At 41.6% G+C, this 20,512-nt stretch overlaps 1 pseudogene across 1 annotated transcript; it reads left to right on the plus strand.

Moving 5' to 3' along the window:
- The first annotated feature begins 387 nt into the window (after positions 1-387).
- LOC308246872 (kelch domain-containing protein 3-like) lies at positions 388-20,512 on the plus strand (annotated as a pseudogene). The gene is made up of 3 exons: positions 388-724; positions 7,242-7,308; positions 19,439-20,512. The product of its transcript is annotated as a kelch domain-containing protein 3-like (transcript).

Consider the following 20,512-nt stretch of genomic DNA (forward strand, 5'->3'; position numbering starts at 1 on the left):
TTCCCCACAAACTATGTGCTCCTCTCTAGGGATCCTCCCCTTGATGAACTGGGAGGACCCTCCAAAGAAGCCCATGATGTGTGGACAGTCAAAAACAATCCATATCCCTGCTCCAGGGCTCAGATCTTCTTTCCCACAGTTCACCACCTGAGCAGGTAGTCAAGGCTGTGAAACCGGTCCCATCGAGTACCATCCCACTTCCTTGCCCAAAGGAGATGGAAGAGAACAACAGACAGGACCATCAGAACAGCCTGCATAGCAGTAGGTATCTACCACTGACATATAGGCCCCTGTAGCCCAAAAGAGTCCTCCCTTCCCGCCAGTGCAGTCCTGGGCCTCTGGACCACAATCCCAAGCACCCACAGACAGATTGAGTAGGACACCCAGATGTCCCCCATGTGCTCCTCCTCTGAAGGCCAGGTGGTGACAAGCTCATGCAGCCCTGCGGGAGATGTCCCGCCTCCTTTGAAGCCTGATTCTGAAGTAGCAGTGCTCTCTGACCCCAGTCCATGCTGCTCCCTGCTGCCGGAGAGATCCACAAAGGAAGTGCTGCGTGAAGACCATCCGCCCAGCTTGCCAGGTTCACTAACTTTGGGTAAAGAGATGCATGGTGAAAAGCCATCAGAAAGCAGTCCTCCACTGGTCTCTTCCAGCAGGAAGCGCTGCAAACACAAAATGTCCACGTCACTTTTGCTACCACTGCCACCACAGCTGTGGGATCAAGGTGAGCTGCCCCCATTCCCTAAGCTGCCTTGCCTTGCTGTTGCCAGAAACCTGGGCATCTTGGAGAACACTGAATGTCAGAGTAAAAATACCTAAAGGACGAAACAAGAGGTCAAGGCTGACTGCAGTGCCACCCCGCCTACCCCCCGTTTCTCTCCACCTGGCTTGGTGGCTGCGGACACCCTGCCCCTGGCCACTCAAACTGCGCAGGTCTCGGCTACCATCACAGCCAGGGCATCGGCAGATTTGACCTCTCAGCCTACTTTAGAGGCTGATGAAACTGAAATGGACACTACTACTCTGTCCTGTGCTGTCAGAACGGCTACAAAGTTCAACGCTGCCATTGATAGTGAGCCTCCTTCCCGGTGTCTTTTCCCATTCTGCCCCCGTGTCCAGGGAGAAAGACACTGAGGCTATGGACACCACCCCTCTCTCCTGATCACTAGCACTTATAGGTGCTTCCTTTCCCCTACTCATTTACCTCAACCATGTATTTACTGCCCAACTATGCATTAAATGAAACCTTATTTCTGCTCATCTGCCTCTGCCCCTGTGTCTTGACTGTAGAGGAAGAGCTGGCACATGAATGGAGATGTGTTGAGCCAGACTTAACTATGCAGAATGCTCTGTGTCCCAGTGGCTGGGATGCTCAAGCAGCAGCAATTTATGACTGCACATGCTGACTCCTGAAATCTTGTTTTAGTGTAAGGAATGACAGTCCAGGAGGGAGGAAGGTCCAGAAGAGGGAGCGATGGGGGACTCACTCTTGCCTCCTCCTCTATGCTCCTCTCTTCTCTCCCACCACTCTGACCTCAGTAGAGGCTAGAGAATCTCTGATGTATTATAGAAAACCACACTTTATGGTTTTAGTTTTTTAAAATGTTTAAGTGTGTATGTGTGTGTGTGTGTGTGTGTGTGTGTGTGTGTGTGTGTGTGTCTTATTTAACTTAGACTTGGGCCAGTCATCCTCACACATTTCCACTTCACCCAGAGAAGATGAATTTGACATCCAGGTTCTTGAATCTGGAGGAAAAAGTAAGAAAGAGCTCTTGCCTGCTCTGTAATTATTGACCATTTATGTTTACTTAAGAATTTACAATGCTGCTTAAAAATATCAGAAAAGATTCCCTCTAATAACCAGCCTGGCTCTAAAGTGCTAAAACATTACATCATACAAGTTAAAATTGTGCCCAGTTCTGGATGACCCTACAGTTCTGTAAAGTCTCCACTAGATTTAATAAAGGCAAAATTCCTGACTTTGTTGGACCTACATTCTGGTTGGTTGGCGGGGGAGGCGGGGGGGGGGGGGTTGATAATAAACACATGTAAATTACCTGCAATAACAAATGCTGTGGAGAATAAAGCCGTATGTGGAGGACTGAGATTATGGGAGAGAGAAGCAGAGTTTCCAGTTTAAACAGTGGACAGGTTAAGCCTCACCAGGAAGGTGGGATATGAGGAGTCTAGAAGGAGGTGGTTGAATCAGAATCAGAGGGAAAAGCAATCCAGATAATGGAAATAATCCCTGCAAAGGCCCAGTGAGGATGCCTCATGTGCTCAGGGAGCAGTTAGTGAACAAATGTGGCTGGAAGAGAGCCCAGTGGGAGGGAGGAGAGGACAGAGAAGACGTGGGTTAAATTCCCTGCACCACCATTTATTGGCTTCATCATCACAGATGAATCAACCTCCAAGCATCTCAGTGAGCTCCGTGTTTTTTCTGTGGCCTATTTACCTTGCAATATTTTTTGAAAAATAAAATTACGTACAGAAGTGACTTGTAAGCCATTTTGTTATTGTTCTATATATACAGATAGATGCACAGACAGATAATAGATAAGTACATAGGTACATAGGTAGGTAGGTAGATAGATACACAGACAGATAATAGATAAGTACATAGGTACATAGATAGATAGATAGATAGATAGATAGATAGATAGATAGATAGATGATAGATAGATAGATGATAGAATTATAAATAAACTTTTCTCCCCAAAAAAATAAATGATGTTGAAGCCCTACCCACCCCCCAATGTGATGGTACTTAGAGATGGGGTGTTTGGGCAGCAATTATGTTTAGAAGAGGTCATGAAGGGGAGCTACCATGATTGGATTAGTGCTGTTAAAAGAAGGGGAAGAGAACCAGGCTTTCTCCCTCAGCCATGTGAAGACAGCAGCCTGGGCACACTAAATCATGTAGGCAAACAGACAGATGCTAAATACATAGATCATAAACAATGGTGGAGGTAGAACATATATGTGTGTAACACATATGCTTAATGCATTTCTTAAGCAGCATTTGCTTGCCTTCACTAGGCAATTCAAATAGCTTCCCATTTTAAAGGTAACATAAAGGTGTTTGCTTTTATGAAGTAAAACACATGGAAAAATATAACTGTGCCTAAAAATGCACAGCGCTGAGTACAGGGCAACATTTATGAGATTAGCCCTGTACAAATGAAAAACACCCTTACGGACAGGCTGTGGGCTCCTCCAGGCACCCGATGCTGGTTCATTCTCTCCAAGTTGTTTACTACAGTTCCAGAGGAGGAAAGCTCCTGCACCCTGGCTTCAGAGAATTGCCTGCCCTTTGTAGTCAGAACTGCCTCTCAGAAGCAGGGTTGGAATCCACTTTGCTTCTAATAGCCCCACACCCTCTCCATGCCATGCCTGGCAATATTACCAGGGACACATTCTTAAAATTCATTCCTGTTGACTTTTTTTTTCTTTTTTCTCTTCTTATTTTTTTAAATCCTCAATGGAGGATATGATTTTTACTGATATATATATATATATATATATATATATATATATATATATATATATATATATATATATTTTAATATATATATAATATATATATTTTAATATATATATATATAAATAAATATATATATATAATATATATATATATATATATTTTTTTTTTTTTTGAGAAAGAGAGAGACATCGATGTGAGAAACATCAATTGGTTGCCTCCTGTATGTGCCCCAACCAGGGATTGAACCCTCAACCCAGGTATGTGTCCTATTGGGAATCAAACCCACAACCTTTTTGGTGTTTGGGACGATGCTCCAACCAACCAAGCTACCCAGTCAGGGTGACTATTCTTTGTAAAAGGGCTCTAAACTAAAAAATAATGATCCTGATAAGGCAAATATTTAACAAATGCATAAAAAATGTAAAAATAATTTTTAATTCTATGTTTTGATGATATCCTATCTAATAAAGAGGGAATATGCTAATTGACCATCACACCCTCACAAAGATGGCGGCACCCACAGCCAATAAGGAGGGAATATGCTAATTTACTGCCACGCCCTCAAAGATGGTGGCGCCCACAGCCACAAGATGGCAGCGCCCAGTCCCCTCAGCCCTGCTGGTGCGGCAGGCACACGGCACGGCTGGGCCCACCCCCAGGTGGGTCCGGCCACTCTGCGCACCTGCCTCCATCAGCCCCCCAGCCACCCAGGGCCAGCCTGAGGCTCAGGTAACCAGGGCCGGCTGAGGCTTGCACTGCCAGCAGTGGAAGCAGCAGAGGCGTGATGGGGTGTTGCCTTCCCCTGATCGCCGGGTCACCTCCTGCCCCTGAGGGCTCCCAGACTGTGAGAGGGGGCAGGCCGGGCTGAGGGACCCCCCCACTCCAGTGCATGAATTTTCATGCACCAGGTCTCTAGTTTCTAAATAAATAGAAGTAGTATTTTATGAAAATAATACATGAACATGATGGCCACTACCATAATACTGAAATTCAACCCTTCCTACCCCGGCTCCCTACTCTAGAAACAATTTTTCCCTACTTTGATATTACCCCATAATTCTAAACATTATGCTATCCTGCTGTATCATGACATATCCACTCTAGACAACATTTTTACCACATTAACCTGGAAGAAAAAAAATCCCACTCCTTTTGCTCCACTTTCTTTCCAATATGTCATGTTCATTTTATTAATTTGCTGCTTCTCTTTGGTGACTTCATGCAATTTTGCTAGATTTGTTGATAAGGGAAGTGGTAGCATAGTGGCTAAAAGCACCAGGTCTGGAGATGGACCCCCTGGGCTGAAATCTCTTCTTTAGCTTATTAGCCCCATACCCTTCTTGTGCCTCTGTTTCTTCATCTGTAAACCAGGAAAAAGGATAATACCTACCTTATGGGGTTGCTTGTGATAATGCAAATAATAATGCATTTGCAGCTGATACATTTAATAAGGGATTAATATCCAAAATTTGTAAATAACTCATACAGCTCAACCCCCAAAATATAAACACAATTAAAAAGTGGGTGGACCTGACTAGACATTTCTCCAAAGAGGCCATACAGATGGCCAGTAGACATATAAAGAGATGCTCAACATTACTAATCCTCAGAGAAATGAAAATTAAAACCACAATGAGAAAGCACCTCACACCTGTCAGCATGGCTGCTGTCAATAAATCTACAAACAAGTGTAAGGGGGGGATGTGGAGAAAAGGGAACCCTCATGTACTGCTGGTGGGAATGCAGACTGGTGCAGCCACTGTGGAAAACAGTATGGAGAGTCCTCAAAAAAATGGAACTGCCATATGCCCCAGTGATTCACTTCTGGGTATATATTCAAAGAATCTAAAACATGAATCCAAAAGAATATATGCACACCGGTGTTCATTATAGGTTCTTTACATAGCCAAGCTATGGAAACAACTCAATAGAAGAGTAGATTTAAAAAGTTGTGGCTAAATGAAGTTGTGTTATGTGTCTTCATAATCATAGTTTCCTAAAATGCTTCTGTATGATGGTTTCCAGATATCTACCTCTCAGCTTTTTGTGTGTGTGTGCAATAAAAGTTAAATTCTTTGATTAAAAGTTAAAGTATCATGGTTGGTTGAGACTACACTAGGCAATAGTGATAGAGAATTACAACTGAGAATGTGCTTCTACTTTTGAAGAGAAAAAAAAAGGAGCAATAGGGAACATATGTAATACTTTCAACAATAAAGATTTTTTTAAAAACCAAGAATGAAAAAAAGGAGTAATTTTGTTTTAACACAAAATATCAGTTTGTCCCAGAATATGAAATGACATAACATAGTCAAGGACAAAAGTTGAAGCAAGAGAATTTTATTTGCTTGGTTTATAACATCTGAGTTTCGAGGAAAAAAGTGTATAAAATATGTTAAAAATTTTAGCACATGCTGCTTAGTTTTGAAGGGCTTGTTTCATAGCCCCTTCATCTACAGTTTGAAAGATGATTCTTTACCTTTTATAAATCTGCCTAAATACAGAGATACTGTTTCTCACCAGAATAATTTTCTGTCACGTTGACACACATGCTTGATTAATCATCTTTTTAAAACATTTTAAACCGCTAAGTACAAAAGTTTTCTCACCTATGAAAGAGCTAAGTTTTTTTACACTCGAGGTACGTTCTTTTATGTTTATTTATTTTATTTGCACTTTGATCCAATAGAAAACCAAGTGTTGTTTCCCAGGAACCCACAATCCTATCTTTAAAATTTGACAAAAATCTCTTCTGACAACTCTTGAATTTGCTTTCCCAATATCATATCTCTCATTTAGAAAAAAATAAAAATCTTGCAGGGTATCTTTTACAACTAAATCTATCTTTGATATTTCCCAGAGGGCCCCTGGGAACATAAAAAAATATTTATTCTTTCGTCTAATAAAAAGAGGGTTCATCCCATTGACCAAGACGGCCTGACTGCTCCCCGCAGCCTGACTAAATTACATGGACTTCATCCTGACTTTAGGTCTCTAACCTTTTCTTAGAGCATTTACTTTAGAAAACTTGTAAATTCTTTTCCTGCCTCTTTACCATGAAAATCCTTGCAAGGACTCTCTTTTGCAAGGACCTCGGAGCCATCCCTCTGAGATGTGAAATCGTCAAGGACGACAACACTCCTGTCTCTCGTTCTCTACGTGAGGATGGGAGCCTAACTTTGGCAGGTGCCTTCATCCAAGCTGTAAAACTGCATCCTGTCATGAAGGTACAAGAAAACTTACTTTTCCTATTGGAAAGACCAATTAGCAGACACAGGTGGCCTCCGATGTCTCCACCGCAGCTCTTAAACACTCTCCCAACCTTTGTTTTAACACAGTGGTTTTCATCTCATGGCACACACACTAATTACTAAAATTCTGCGGCACACTACAAATGTATTTTTTGCCGATGTGACAAAAAAAGAAAAGGGGTGTAATTCTGATTCATTCACATTAGACAGCTAAGGTTGTGTTGGCCGTTGTCACTTTTTTAGTTGACAATCTAAGGGAAAAGGGGTCAGTGCCCTTAACTAATTAGGTATTGCATGTTTTAAAAAGTTTTGTGGCACACCGATTGAAAATGGCTGTTTGAACAAAATTGAAAGAAGTTATGACTTTAGTTCTGGCCTCTCTCCCTTATGACAATAGCCTAGAATAAATTGTTTCTTGCCTGTTGAACTTTGTCAGATACGATTTTTGCTTTGACACTGTAAGTAATGAGGTTTGTTTGCTGTGTTCCATATGGATCCTTAATTAGATCCAACAGAGGAAAAGCTGTTGGAAGCATTGTCAAATCAGAGACACTCAGCTTTCTTTGGATTAAGGTAAAAATGCTACTGATATAAATATTTCAGAAAGTTTACATTTTATGGAAAGGCCTTATGGATTTGTCAGTGCCCCCACTCCATGCCTTGCTTTTAGCCTCAGAGGAAGCGTTGATCAAACTTGATGAAATAATTTGTACTATACTCCAATAGAGAACTTTCTCTCCTCCATCCCATTATTATAGGTTAACCTGGAATAAACTGATTACAGTTTTTGGCATCAGCAGATAGTTTGTTTTACTCTGGTGCTTGCCTGAAAGTTTTGCTCTAAGTTCCTGATCAGAGTTTGTAACTTCAACAAAGGACAGTCTTGTGTGAAGATAGCCACGTGGAAAGGACTACACAGTGGGCAGTTTTTTAAACTATTGACCCTTAAGAAAATCAAGTTCCACAATGATCCCACTGAGACACTCTGAGAAAGTGCCTGGGGACTGTCGGGACTTCCAGGCCTTCGTCCAGAAGCAAATGATTTCATGGAAACATCTGCTGACCCAAGTTCCAAAAGGCAAGAATTAACTACAAATGACAGAATGATGCACTGATAAGGGAAATTTAAGTATGCTACTTATTTGGAATATTATATTATTTTAATTTTCTATGTATATGTGAGATAGCCCTTATCTTTTTCTTAAGCTATCTCTAACCCTTAACTTTGCTTTTGAAAACTGATATATTTTTAAATGGACTTGAATTCTTACTGGACTTCCCTCCCCTAAATTCACAATGACTTTAACTGAGACGTCTTAATTTTTTAAGGCAATATGGTCCTTTGCATTGATTCATGAAAAAAAAAATCAATTTGCCTTTTACCACCACATAACCGGACATATCAATGTTGTGTCTGGAATATCATATCTGAGAACGAGTCTCATTTAAGCAGGCTTGACAGCCACTATTCAAGGACAAGTCTGACTTTATAGGTGGAATCAATGCCTACGAAGTTCTTCCGGGAAAATGGGCCTCAGAGGGGGGAAGGAAGGTCAGCTGGTGGCAGGCAAAGAACCTTAGCAAATTTTGGAGACCTCTAGAGGAAAGTCACCCACATTTATGGGCACTGCAGGTGAAGTCTGATGAAAAGAGTTTCTTGGACTTAGTTTCTAAACTTGGGAGAGATTAACAAATAACAAAGCCTTTTAAAGGTTCCACCCAAGATTTATTATAAAAACTTCAAAATCAAAGTTAACCCTCTGGCCTTTGTAGTTTCATATTATTTGACTGGCTCTAGATTTGCAAAGCCAACTCAAGGAGGTCTACCTGGATATTAATAGTCTTCTAGCACCCTATGTCAATAATCAGGCAAAACCTAATAAAACTAGCCTTGGGGGATCAAAATAGTATTTGGAGATTATTTTGACATCACAAATGGAGGAGAATTAAACTGTCAGGGAAATCGCAAAATAATTGGAAAAATAGCAAAAGAGATTAAGATTGCTGGATATCCTTCCAGTGGAATGTTGATCATTTGTCTGGGAAATTATCCAGGAATATCTGATTCCACGGGGACATGAACCTTTGATTCTGTGATTAGCTACATTATTTAACCAACTCTTCAGGGATAGAAATTAATTTGTAGAAAACTGAATAGTAATACAAATGTTGCCAGCCTATAGCAATTCCTTTTGTAGAGATGCAAGTAAATTTTGTCTGGTGGAGAATATAAATCTCTGTAAATCAAACTCTCAGTCAGTTTTAACATCTTACTGTTTCCTTCATTAATTAAAGAATTCATGTAAATCTTTAGCAGGTATTCATTTTATATTTATAAGAAAGACTAGAGGCCTGGTGCACGAAATTCATGCAAGGGGCAGGGGGGAGAGGGGCTGTCCCTCAGCCCAGCCTGCACCCTCTCCAATTTGGGACCCCTCAAGGGATGTCTGACTGCCCATTTATGCCCAATCCTACCCTCATGTGGACACCGGGATCAGGCCTAAATGGGCAGTCAGACATCCCTCTCACAATCCAGGACTGCTGGCTCCCAACTGCTCGCCTGCCTGCCTTCCTGATTGCCCCTAACTGCTTCTGCCTGCCAGCCTGATCACCCCCTAACCACTCCCCTGCCAGCCTGTTTGCCCCTAACTGCCCTCCCCTGCAGGCTTGGTCGCCCCCAACTTCCCTCCTCTGCCGGCCTGGTCACCCCTAACTGCCCTCCCCTGCAGGCCTGGTCCCCCCAACTGCTCTCCCCTGCAGGCCTGGGTGCCCCCCAACTGCCCTTCCCTGCAGGCCCGGTTGCCCCCAACTTCCCTCCTCTGCCGGCCTGGTCACCCCTAACTGCCCTCCCGTGCTGACCTGATTGCCCACAACTGCCCTCCCTTGCAGGCCTGGTCCCTCCCAACTGCCCTCCCCTGCTGGCCATCTTGTGGTGGCCATCTTGTGTCCACATGGGGGCAGCCATCTTTGACCACATGGGGGCAGCCATCTTGTGTGTTGGAGTGATGGTCAATTTGCATATTACTCTTTTATTAGGTAGGATAGAGGCCTGGTGCATGGGTGGGGGCCAGCTGGTTTGCCCTGAAGGGTGTCCTGGATCAGGGTGGGGGTTCCCTTGGGACATGGGGTGACCTAGGCGAGGGGCCTGTGGTGGTTTGCAGGCCGGCCATGCCCCCCGGCGACCCAAGCAGAGGCCCTGGTATCTGGGATTTATTTATCTTCTATAATTGAAACTTTGTAGCCTTCAGCAGAGGCCAAGGCAGGCCAGGGCAGGCCAGGAAGTTTGGTTTCCTCCATTGCCAGGGAAACCCAAGCCTCCTGCTTGCTCTGTGGCCATAGCCATTTTTGTTGGGATTTATTTATCTCCTATAATTGAAACTTTGTAGCCTTGAGTGGAGACCAAGGCAGACCAGGGCTGCAGAAGCTTGGCTATGTCCATCGCCGGGGGCAACTCAAGCCTCCTGATTTCTCCAGCTCCATGGCTGCCACCATTTTTGGGGGGATTTATTTATCTTCTATAATTGAAACTTTGTAGCCTTGAGTGGAGGCCTGGGCCCGCCAGGGTGTGCGGAAAGCTTGGCTTCCTCCATTGCTGGGGAAACCCAAGCCTCCTGCTCGCTCCATGGCTGTAGCCATCTTGGTTGGGTTAATTTGCATACTTGCTCCTGATTGGCTTGTGGGCGTGGCTTGTGGGTGTAGCAGAGTGGTGGTTAATTTGCATATTGCTCTTTTATTAGATATGCTATTTTACCTTTTTGAAAATTATACTTTATCACCATGAACTTAGAATCTATACTAATAAAGGGGTAATATGCTAATTAGACTGGACATCTTCCGTACAACCTTCCAGACATCCTTCCTGACAAAACCGTGCCCGGGCAAAGCCACCCAGGGTCCCAGGCACCTGCGGCTGCGGCTAGGCCCGGCAAAGTCAGCCCAGGTCCCAGGTGCCTGCAGCCAGCCGGCCGGAGGTGGGAAGCCTGCGTCCTGGGTGCAGGGGCTGAGGCAGAGGTGGTTAGGGGCAATCAGGCCAACAGGGGAGCAGTTAGGGGCAATCAAGCCATCAGGGAAGCAGTTAGGGGCAATCAGGCCAGCAGGCAGAGGTAGTTAGGGGCAATCAGGCAGGCAGGCAGAGTGGTTAGGGGCAATCAGGCAGGCAGGCAAGCAGTTAGGAGCCAGCCATCCTGGATTGCAAGAAGGATGTCCAACTGCTGGTTTAGGCCTAATCGCGCAGGGATCAAGCCTAAACAGGCAGTCGTACATCCCTCGAGGGGTCCCAGATTGGAGAGGGTGCAGGCCGGGCTGAGGAACACCCCCCCTCCCCATGAACGAATATCATGCACCAGGCCTCTAGTTTATCTAAATAAAGGACAATTGAATTGGATCATCTACTAACAATCCTAATAATAGCTATTTATTATAAGCCTAATGTGTACCAAGTACTGTGCTGCTGCCAATAGTTTAGTTATCTTTTCAATGATTATTACTGCATTATTACCCTCGCTACTTTTTAGATGAGGAAACATGTTCAAAACTATTGAGTTGCCTGAGATCATAGACCTAGTAATTAAAACCCAAGATTCAAACCCTACTCTGGCTGATTCCAAATCCATTTCCTAAAAACCTGGCTCTCCCCACCAAACACCTTTTGTTTTCAGCTGGAGATGATATGTATTTAAGGTGATGGTTGGGCCATTTTAGGGAGTTACTCATTTTCCTGAGTCTTTCCCATGTACTCAGGGATACACATGTTATCAAACTTCTATTTTGCTTTTCTCCTGTTAATCTGTATCTTATTACAGGGGGAATCTCAGGCAAGAACCTAGAAGGATAGAGGGATAAAATTATTTTTCCTCCCTTACAACCTCTCCCTACAAATGCACAGTATCCTTCAAGACCAAATGGTGGAGTTCTATCACCCCTATAGTTAGCAGCTTAGTATTTGCCAGGGAGAGAGATAACAGAAATAAAAGCTAGTGGAAAATATTTAATTCTTGAAAAACCTTTTCAAAGGGCTTAAGGTCCTTTGCTGTCTCCTAGAACCTATTTCCTTGAGCACTTTATGTAATTTGATCTTTTGTTAAAGACACTCTTGCCTAGAAGATGAATGAAATTTTCGACTTGGTTTTTGGGGGGTGAGCAGTTGACCTTTCCCACTCCATTTCATTATGAAGAGTAAAGTTAAATAGCCTAATGGAGAACAGGGGGATTTATTTCATATTAAATAATTAAAGTCACCAAGATGATCAAGATGACCGATTGAAACTGTGCAGTGTATTAGATAGCAAATGTGAAAAAGAATTGTCTCCAGATTAGGGTGCTATCTTTATTATAAAGGAAGCATTTTTTAAAAAGGCTTTTATAATTCAAATAGCATCTCTCTTATACCCTTATGGTCACATAACTGTGAGACTTGTCCTTTTGTTGTGAATAATTTCCAAGAGAAGGAACCACAGGAGGGGTGAGAATAGCACAGCTCCAAAGATCTTAGAGAAGACTGATTCATCTCTTGACATTTGGGGTTTTTGTGTATTTATTAAAAATTATACCATTTTAGTGAAATAGGTTTTAACAAATGTCAACCTCGAGGATTTTCACATTTTTAAAAAACCAATCCCACATGTCAGCTGCTTCCTTATTCACACCTCCAGTCCTGGTACAGACTGAGGAGTGTGCATTTAGGTGTCACTGGTCTCCATTTAACTTTCCTCAGAGGATTTAATGTCTGTCAGCGCTCAGGTTAAAGATTGCTCTCTGCTGTTCCACTACTTTATATCTTGTGGGTTATTTTCCTCTCACAAATGAATGTTACTCATTCCTATTTTCAATTTTGCTATTTTTATACTTAATTAGATTTCTACAATATTTATTTCTGAAACATGTCTCCTCTACCAATACTCTTTAAGCTAGCCACAATCAATAAGCAATTTACTCTCCAAATTCTTTTACAGGGTCTATTCATCTGAAAAGGGTTTTATTTAATCCAAATGTGAAACTGAAATTTGATGGTGTTTATATCTGTCATTCATATGCAAGATGGTGTATTATTATTGGATCTCAAAAAATATAATTTATGTATTTAGCATATTTTAAATTTATATTTTTATCCTTTACTTTGATTGTGTGTTTTCAGTAGGCTCATTTGTTGTCTATATGTTAATTGCCATCTCTACCAAACAAATTGTTTCAAAATACTGATAGGTGCCTACCATACAATTCTACCGAATTTTGTAATTTATCAGAATAAATATACAGAATGGCAGCCTTCCTTTGCAATTTTACTGAGAAGTTTTCATTTTCATAGCAACAGGCAATAAATGGAGTAGTGCTGAAATGAGAGCGTCCTGGGTTCTAATTCCAGCTCTAGCTCTTACACAAGTTAAATGACAATGAGAAAAATGTTTAATTCCCAGTGCATGGCACATAGCAAGCCTGTAGCAACTACAAAATAGTTTCAGGGTATTTGGCTGAAACATATGACCCACTGACTGCAGACAACTGCCCCAGTTTTTCCTCACCACTTGGAAGCTGCATTCTGGGTTAAAACTAAAAAGAAAAAATACCAACATATCCTTCTCCAATTAAAAAGAACTATTTTTAAATCAAGACTATAAGAGTAACCATGTTTCACTGTCAGAAGGACAGTGGTATAAGAACTGAGATAATTTCAACAGTGCAGAATACTTACTTCCATCAGTACTTATAGGGTCAGTTTCTTAAAGTGCACAAAAGACGTTGGCATAGTAAAGGATGACTAGTGAAATACAAAAAGCTAAAGTCAAATAGATCCCACTATATATGGGGATTTGATTATGAAAACATATTTAAATTCAGTAGGGAAAAAATAGGTTTAGCACAAATGACCTGTCATCTGAAAGAAAATAAAATGACAGCCCTATATCCCACAATATAAAAAACAAATTCAAAATGGATTAAAGAATTAGAGTAGCTTGATTATACAATTAAACAATTAAAAATTTAGGAATAATCTAAAAGACTATAGGTATAATTATAAGTAAGCTTTTTTAAAAGATAGATTCATTTGACCTTATAAAAACAAATTGCTATATTGGCAAAAGATACCCTAACAAACTCAGTAAAGTAATAACAAGTAATCTATGAAGATACTAGGTGTATCAATTAATCATGCGGATTTTGTAATTAAAAAAACACACATGATAATTTCAAGAGGAACATCAAAAGTGCTTTGTTCAAAGTAATGTCCATCGCTAGCTACACATTTCCCCCATCTTTCAGGTAATTTGTGAATACCGTCCCAAGAGAACTTTCCTTGTTTTGAGGCAAACCATTCAGAGACCCAATTTTCCATTTCTTCATATGTTTTGAAGCGCTGCTCAGAAAGTGCATGTGCCATTGATCGGAACAAGTGGTAATGTGAAGGAGCAAGGTCTGGTGAATACAGCAGCTGGGTTACTACTTCCCAGGAAAGATCTTTTAACAAGTCTTTAACTGGTTTTGAAGTGTGTGATGGTGCGCTATCATGAAGCAAAATTACTTTGCCGTGTCTTTTGGAACATTCTGGTCGTTTCACGATCAAAGCGTGGTTCAAATTGATTATTTGTTGTCAGTAGTGATCAGTATTAATGGTTTCACGTCATTTTAGAAGCTCATAATACACCACACCTTCCTGATCCCACCAAACGCAGAGCATTGTCTTCTCTCCGAAGCGATTTGGCCTTGCAGTCAATGTTGATGGTTGACCTGGATCAACCCATGATTTTGTGCGTTTGGGATTCTCAAAATAAATCCACTTTTCATCGCCAGTCACAATTCAATGCAAAAAAAAAAAAAGACTTTAGCCCTAACCGGTTTGGCTCAGTGGATAGAGCGTCGGCCTGCAGACTGAAGGGTCCCGGGTTCGATTCCGGTCAAGGGCATGTACCTGGGTTGCGGGCACATCCCCAGTAGGGGGCGTGCAGGAGGCAGCTGATCGATGTCTCTCTCTCATCGATGTTTCTAACTCTCTATCCCTCTCTCTTCCTCTCTGTAAAAAATCAATAAAATATATTTAAAAAAAAAAAAAAAAAAAAAGACTTTATTTCATGCCACTGAAGCAACATTTTACTGAAGCAACATTTTACTGATGACTTTTCGATTTTCCATTTGTCTTTTGTTCAGTTGATGTGGCACCATTTTCCTTCCTTTAAAATCTTTCCCATTGCTTGTAAATGATAGACAATTGTTTGATGAGCAACGTTTAATCTTTCTGCAAGTTGTTTTTGAGTTTGACATGCATCTTCATCCAAAAATGCTTTTAATTGTTGGTCTTCAAACTTTTCTGGTTGACCTCGACGTTCTTTGTCTTTCACATCAAAGTCATCACTTTTAAAGCGTTTAAACTAGCATTCACAAGTATCTTGAGATGGAGCATGTTCACCGTAAGCTTCCCGAAGTATTCAGCAGCACTTTTCTTCAAAATAAAGTAATGAAATAAAACTTCCCGCAAATGCTCTTTTTTTGGCACAAAATTCGACATTTTTAAGTGTAAAAATATCTATGATCTTAACACCTTCAGAAAATTTGACATATGAAGTTTTGAAGCTTGTTGTCAATACAACAAAATAGCATACGTATCAAATCGCATATAGATATCAACATGTGTCACGCCATCTATTGAAAAAAATCTGCATTATTAACTGACACACCTAGTATGCTGGACTTGCAGGTAGTTACAAAAAACTAAATTAAAGTACCATGTTAGGAATATATGTGTGTGTGTATCTATAGATAGATCTCAGATCAGCAATTTTCTTGTTTAGTAAAGTCTACTATTGCTGCCAGGAGAGGGCACTGAGAGCAGAAATGGGAATTGTTACATGTTTTTAAGAGCAACCTGTCATTATCAGTTTCATTTAAAATGAATACTGCCTCAGACCCAGCAATCTCATGCTTGTATATCTAGCACATAGAAATAAATGTGCCAGTGAGTTAAGGATCACAGTACAAGGATGTATAATGTAACATTGTTTGACAAGGCAAAAACTGGCAACTTATAGGGTTTTTTAATGGCACCACTGATAAAAACAGCTGTTTCAACAGTTAACCACAAAAATTGCACTCAATTCCATTTTTTCCCCATTTAAACATTATCCTTGGCTTATCACAAAAGCCAGGATTCCTCTTCCTCCTCCTTCCTGTCTCTTAGTTTCATCCATCCAAACACCTTCAAATCTCTGAACCCCATGTCAGCAAGACCCCTGGAACCCATAGAGACAGTCACGTGACCAAAACTTCAACAGAAAGAATTCACTCTAGTTCTATTTTTTACACTCATCACTGTTTCCCTTAAATAAGATATTACTTTGAGATTCCAAGAAACTGAGTAATGATTATATGGCTAAAAGCAGTATATGTCATATATACTGACATATAACAATATCTATATAACTGATGTCTACCAATTAGACAGCCATCTATCTAATCTTTCTCTAGAAAGGCAAACACCAATGTCTCAACAAGTTAACTCCATTTGGTGGATGACATTACCATTCATTCTTATTTTCTTTTTTCTGTTTTACAATTTCCACATTTCATTCAATAAATATGTACTTTCATCATTGGAAGCCACAATAAATGTCTTAAAATAGCATTATCACAGTTTCAGTTTTTGTCTTCACCCATGTTGATAAGTATATGTGGGGGCGGGGGAAGAGACAATCTTTTTTACAAGATACATATTACTTATTTGAATAGTGAAATAAAATACCTCATCAGCAACATATAAAAATTAACCTAGAAGATGGTAGAGCTACTCTATGTCTGGAATGGCAAATGAAATTTTCACTGTAATTTTAAAGGCAATGATCCTTCCATTTGTGCAGCCTCTAAAACTTGAGGAACCATTCAATGAATTGCTCTTCTTCCTTTTGTCCAGTAGCCATGTATATAAAAGGTAGATGCTAATACACCTACATAAGACTTTTCTCTAAGGAAGGCTCGGAAAACGTAACCCTGTTGAAAATAGCCCATAACATCAAGTTACTGCTGTTCATATTTGGGAGCTTACTGAGAAATAAGTCTCTAAAGGTTATATCATAAGTAAAGACAATAGAAAGCATCTTGAAGAGGTCACACACTAAAGAAGCCATAATTCTCTGGCAGAGGGGGGAAATCACACTGTGTGTAGCCTTTCTAGGAAGAGATGTGCTGAACGCACCATGAACTTGAGGATACAATGCCAAGGAGAACTAAGTCTCCATGTAAGGTGCCCTTTTGACTTAAAATTATACCACCTTGCCTTCCCTCAATTCCATGTGGCATTATATGTCAGCAACTCAGTGCTCTAAAGTGAGCTCATATAGTACAAAAACTATCTCAGTGTCATGCTCCCAATATCCTGTTTAACCTAAAGCAATGTGAATAGTGGTAAGAATAAATAAATAAATAAATAAATAAATAAATAAATAAATAAATAAACAGCACCTAGTCCTAGACTCTGCCATTAGTTGACCTTGACCTTGAATAAGTCCCACAACTCATTTTTATTTCATGTAAGGTGGTTAAAGTTAAAAGGGCTCTAAGTCTCCTGCCAGAAACTTGATGACTTTGTGGCAGATTATAATCAGGACTGAGGAGTTGACAGTGTTTTCCATCTACGGATGCCTCTGAGTCCCTCAGAATATGTAGTCTTCCTTCCTTCTCATTGTCTTTTTCTTCCTCCTTCTGCCACTTCCCTGCTTTCATTCAACATGAGCATCCATTATTCTCCAGTAATAATAGTAACATTTATTGAACTCTTTCCATGTGCCATAAACTTCATATTCATTATCTCCTTTAACCCTGACAACTACCTTAGGGAATAGACTAATTTGTTTTCTAGACCATGAGCCTGAGACTTAGACAGTTTTCCTTCACTCTACTTATGACTGCTACAGTTCAGTGTGCACAACAGCACAATCATTAAACACACTGGATGAAGTCCTTGGCCATGGTGACAAGGATAAAAAGCTCATAGGAGTGATCTTCTCACAATGTCTCAGCTCATGATTCTTTTTTTAAACGTGGTTGGTATACATTATATTGGTTATATTATTTTCAGGTGTACAATATAGTGATGTGACATTTTTATACCTTACAATGTGATCACACCATTAACTCCAGTAATCATCTGTCACTGTGGTAACTTATCACACTATTATTGGTTATATTCCCCTTTCCCATTTCACCCTCCCGCCCACCCCCTCCCTCTGGTACACATCCCTTTGGTCTCTGTTTCTATAAGCCTATTTTTGTTTTGTTTATTCCTTTGTCTGGTGTTTTGTTTTGTTTTTAGATTCCACATATAAATGAAACCATGTGGTATTTATCTTTCTTTGCTAACTTATTTCACTTAGCATACTATCCGTCTATATCCATCCATGTTGTCAAATATGGCAAGATTTAATTCTTCTTTATGTCAGCTAATTACATAAATTTACTTAAGCAAATCATGTGATGTCTGAAGTTTATGTGAGGCTGTTGAAGCTGCTTGGGGAAGCAGCCTTCCTACAGTGACCCGGGTGGATTCACAGTTGTGATTCAGCAATAATAAGAGTTTGGGTGTGATATGTCTACCTTGATCAAGGGCAAAATTCCACACTCAAGGAAACTAATAATCAACAGGTCAGGAACCAGAGACAAACATGTTAGACACAGGGACTGCCTTCCCTTTCTAATCTATTGATTATAACTGCTCTTATTCTTTTTTACATATATTTTAAGCTCACAATGATGTTGTGAAAGTTAAAAAAAAAAAAACTATGAGAGGCATTGTATTGTGGCTGTAAAAAAGCAAAAAGGCTTTGTATCTACCCTTGAGCAGGTTGTTTATCCTAAGTCTCAATTTCCTCATTTGTAAAATGATAAAAGTACCTATTTTTGAATGTTTTTATAAGGGTTAGATTAGAATTTATATCACCTCACACATATTAGAATCCTGCCTAATATGCAAATCAACCGAACAGCGGAACAACCGGTGGAACGACCGGTCGCTATGATGCGCACTGACCACCAGGGGGCAGACGCTCAATGCAGGAGCTGCCCCCAAGCCCTCAGGCCCCAGGCCAGCCAAGGCAAGGTGGGGGGGGGGGGGGGGCGGGCATCACCCCACCGGTCACCCCATATATCAGCCCTGATCGCTGGCCAGGCATAGGGACCCTACCCACGTATGAATTTCATGCACCAGGCTTCTAGTGACTATTATAAAAAAGACAAGAAATAACAACTGTTGGCTAGGATGTAGAGAAAAGGAAATCCTTGTACATTGATGGTGGGAATATAAATTGGTGCAGTTACTATGAGAAACAGTGTGGATATTCCTCAGAAACTTAAAAACAGTACTATCATATAATAGAGCAATTTCACTTCTGGGTACCTGTCTGAAGAAAATGAAAACACTAGTTTGAAAATATATGTGCACCCCTATGTTCACTGAAGCATTATTTACAATAACTAAGATATGGAAACAACCTAAGTGTTCACCAACAGATGAATGGGTAAAGAAAATGGGGACTATATATCTGTAATGAAATATTATTCAGCCATAAAAAGAATGAAATCAGCGCTCAATGGGTTTCAGGCTGCTCGCGGCCCCGCCCCAGCCCGGCCTGACAAGGTAGCAGAGGCAGCAGGCCGTGGGAGGGGTGGAGGGCGAGGGGGGGCATGTTGCTGTAACCAGTGGCCCAGGGCATGTTACGGTGGACAGTGCACCTGTAGGGCAGGCCCGCAGGGTGAACCATGGTGAAGACTAGAAACACTGCGTCAGACTGATGTGCACATTTGCAATGCGGTGTCCTTGCGCTGGACAAAGCTGCCCCCAGTGAGACCCACCATCCTGGGCAGCCTCCTGCGGTACCGTGCATGCGGTATGGACACTCACCGTCCTCATCGATGACACGGTCTTCCTTTGGGGCGGGCGGAATGACACGGAAGGAGCCTGCAATGTGCTCTACGCCTTTGACATCAATACTCACAAGTGATCCACGCCCCGAGCGTTAGGAACAATTCCCGGGGCCCAGGACGGACATTCGGCTTGTGTCCTGGGCAAGACCATGTACATTTTGGGGGGCTACGAGCAACTGGCGGACTGCTTTTCCAATGACATTCACAAGCTGGATACCAGCACCATGACATGGACCCTTATCTGTACAAAGGGCGATCCTGCACGCTGGAGGGACTTCCACTCAGCCACAAGGCTGGGCAGTCACAGGTATGTCTTTGGGGGTCGTGCTGACCGATTTGGGCCATTCCATTCCAACAATGAGATTTACTGCAACCGCATCCGAGTCTTTGACACCAGGACTGAGGCCTGGCTGGACTGTCCGGCCACCCCGGTGCTGCCCGAGGGGCGCCGGAGCCACTCAGCCTTTGGCTACAATGGGAGCTGTACATTTTTGGTGGCTATAATGCAAGGCTGAACCGGCACTTCCATGACCTGTGGAAAGTTAACCCTGTGTCCTCTACCTGGAAAAAGATTGAACCGAAGGGAAAGGGACCATGTCCACGCCGGCGCCAGTGCTGCTGTATTGTTGGTGACAAAATTGTCCTCTTTGGGGGTACCAGTCCATCTCCTGAGGAAGGCCTGGGAGATGAGTTTGACCTCATAGATCATTCAGACTTACACATTTTGGACTTTAGCCCTAGTCTGAAGACTCTGTGCAAACTGATTGTAATTCAGTATAACCTGGACCAGTCCTGTTTGCCCCATGACATCAGGTGGGAGCTGAATGACATGACCACCAACAGCAATATCAGTCGCCCCATCATCTCCCATGGGTAG

The sequence above is a fragment of the Plecotus auritus genome (genome assembly GCF_963455305.1).
Source record: "Plecotus auritus genome assembly, chromosome: 4".
In the NCBI taxonomy this organism is placed as follows: domain Eukaryota; kingdom Metazoa; phylum Chordata; class Mammalia; order Chiroptera; family Vespertilionidae; genus Plecotus; species Plecotus auritus.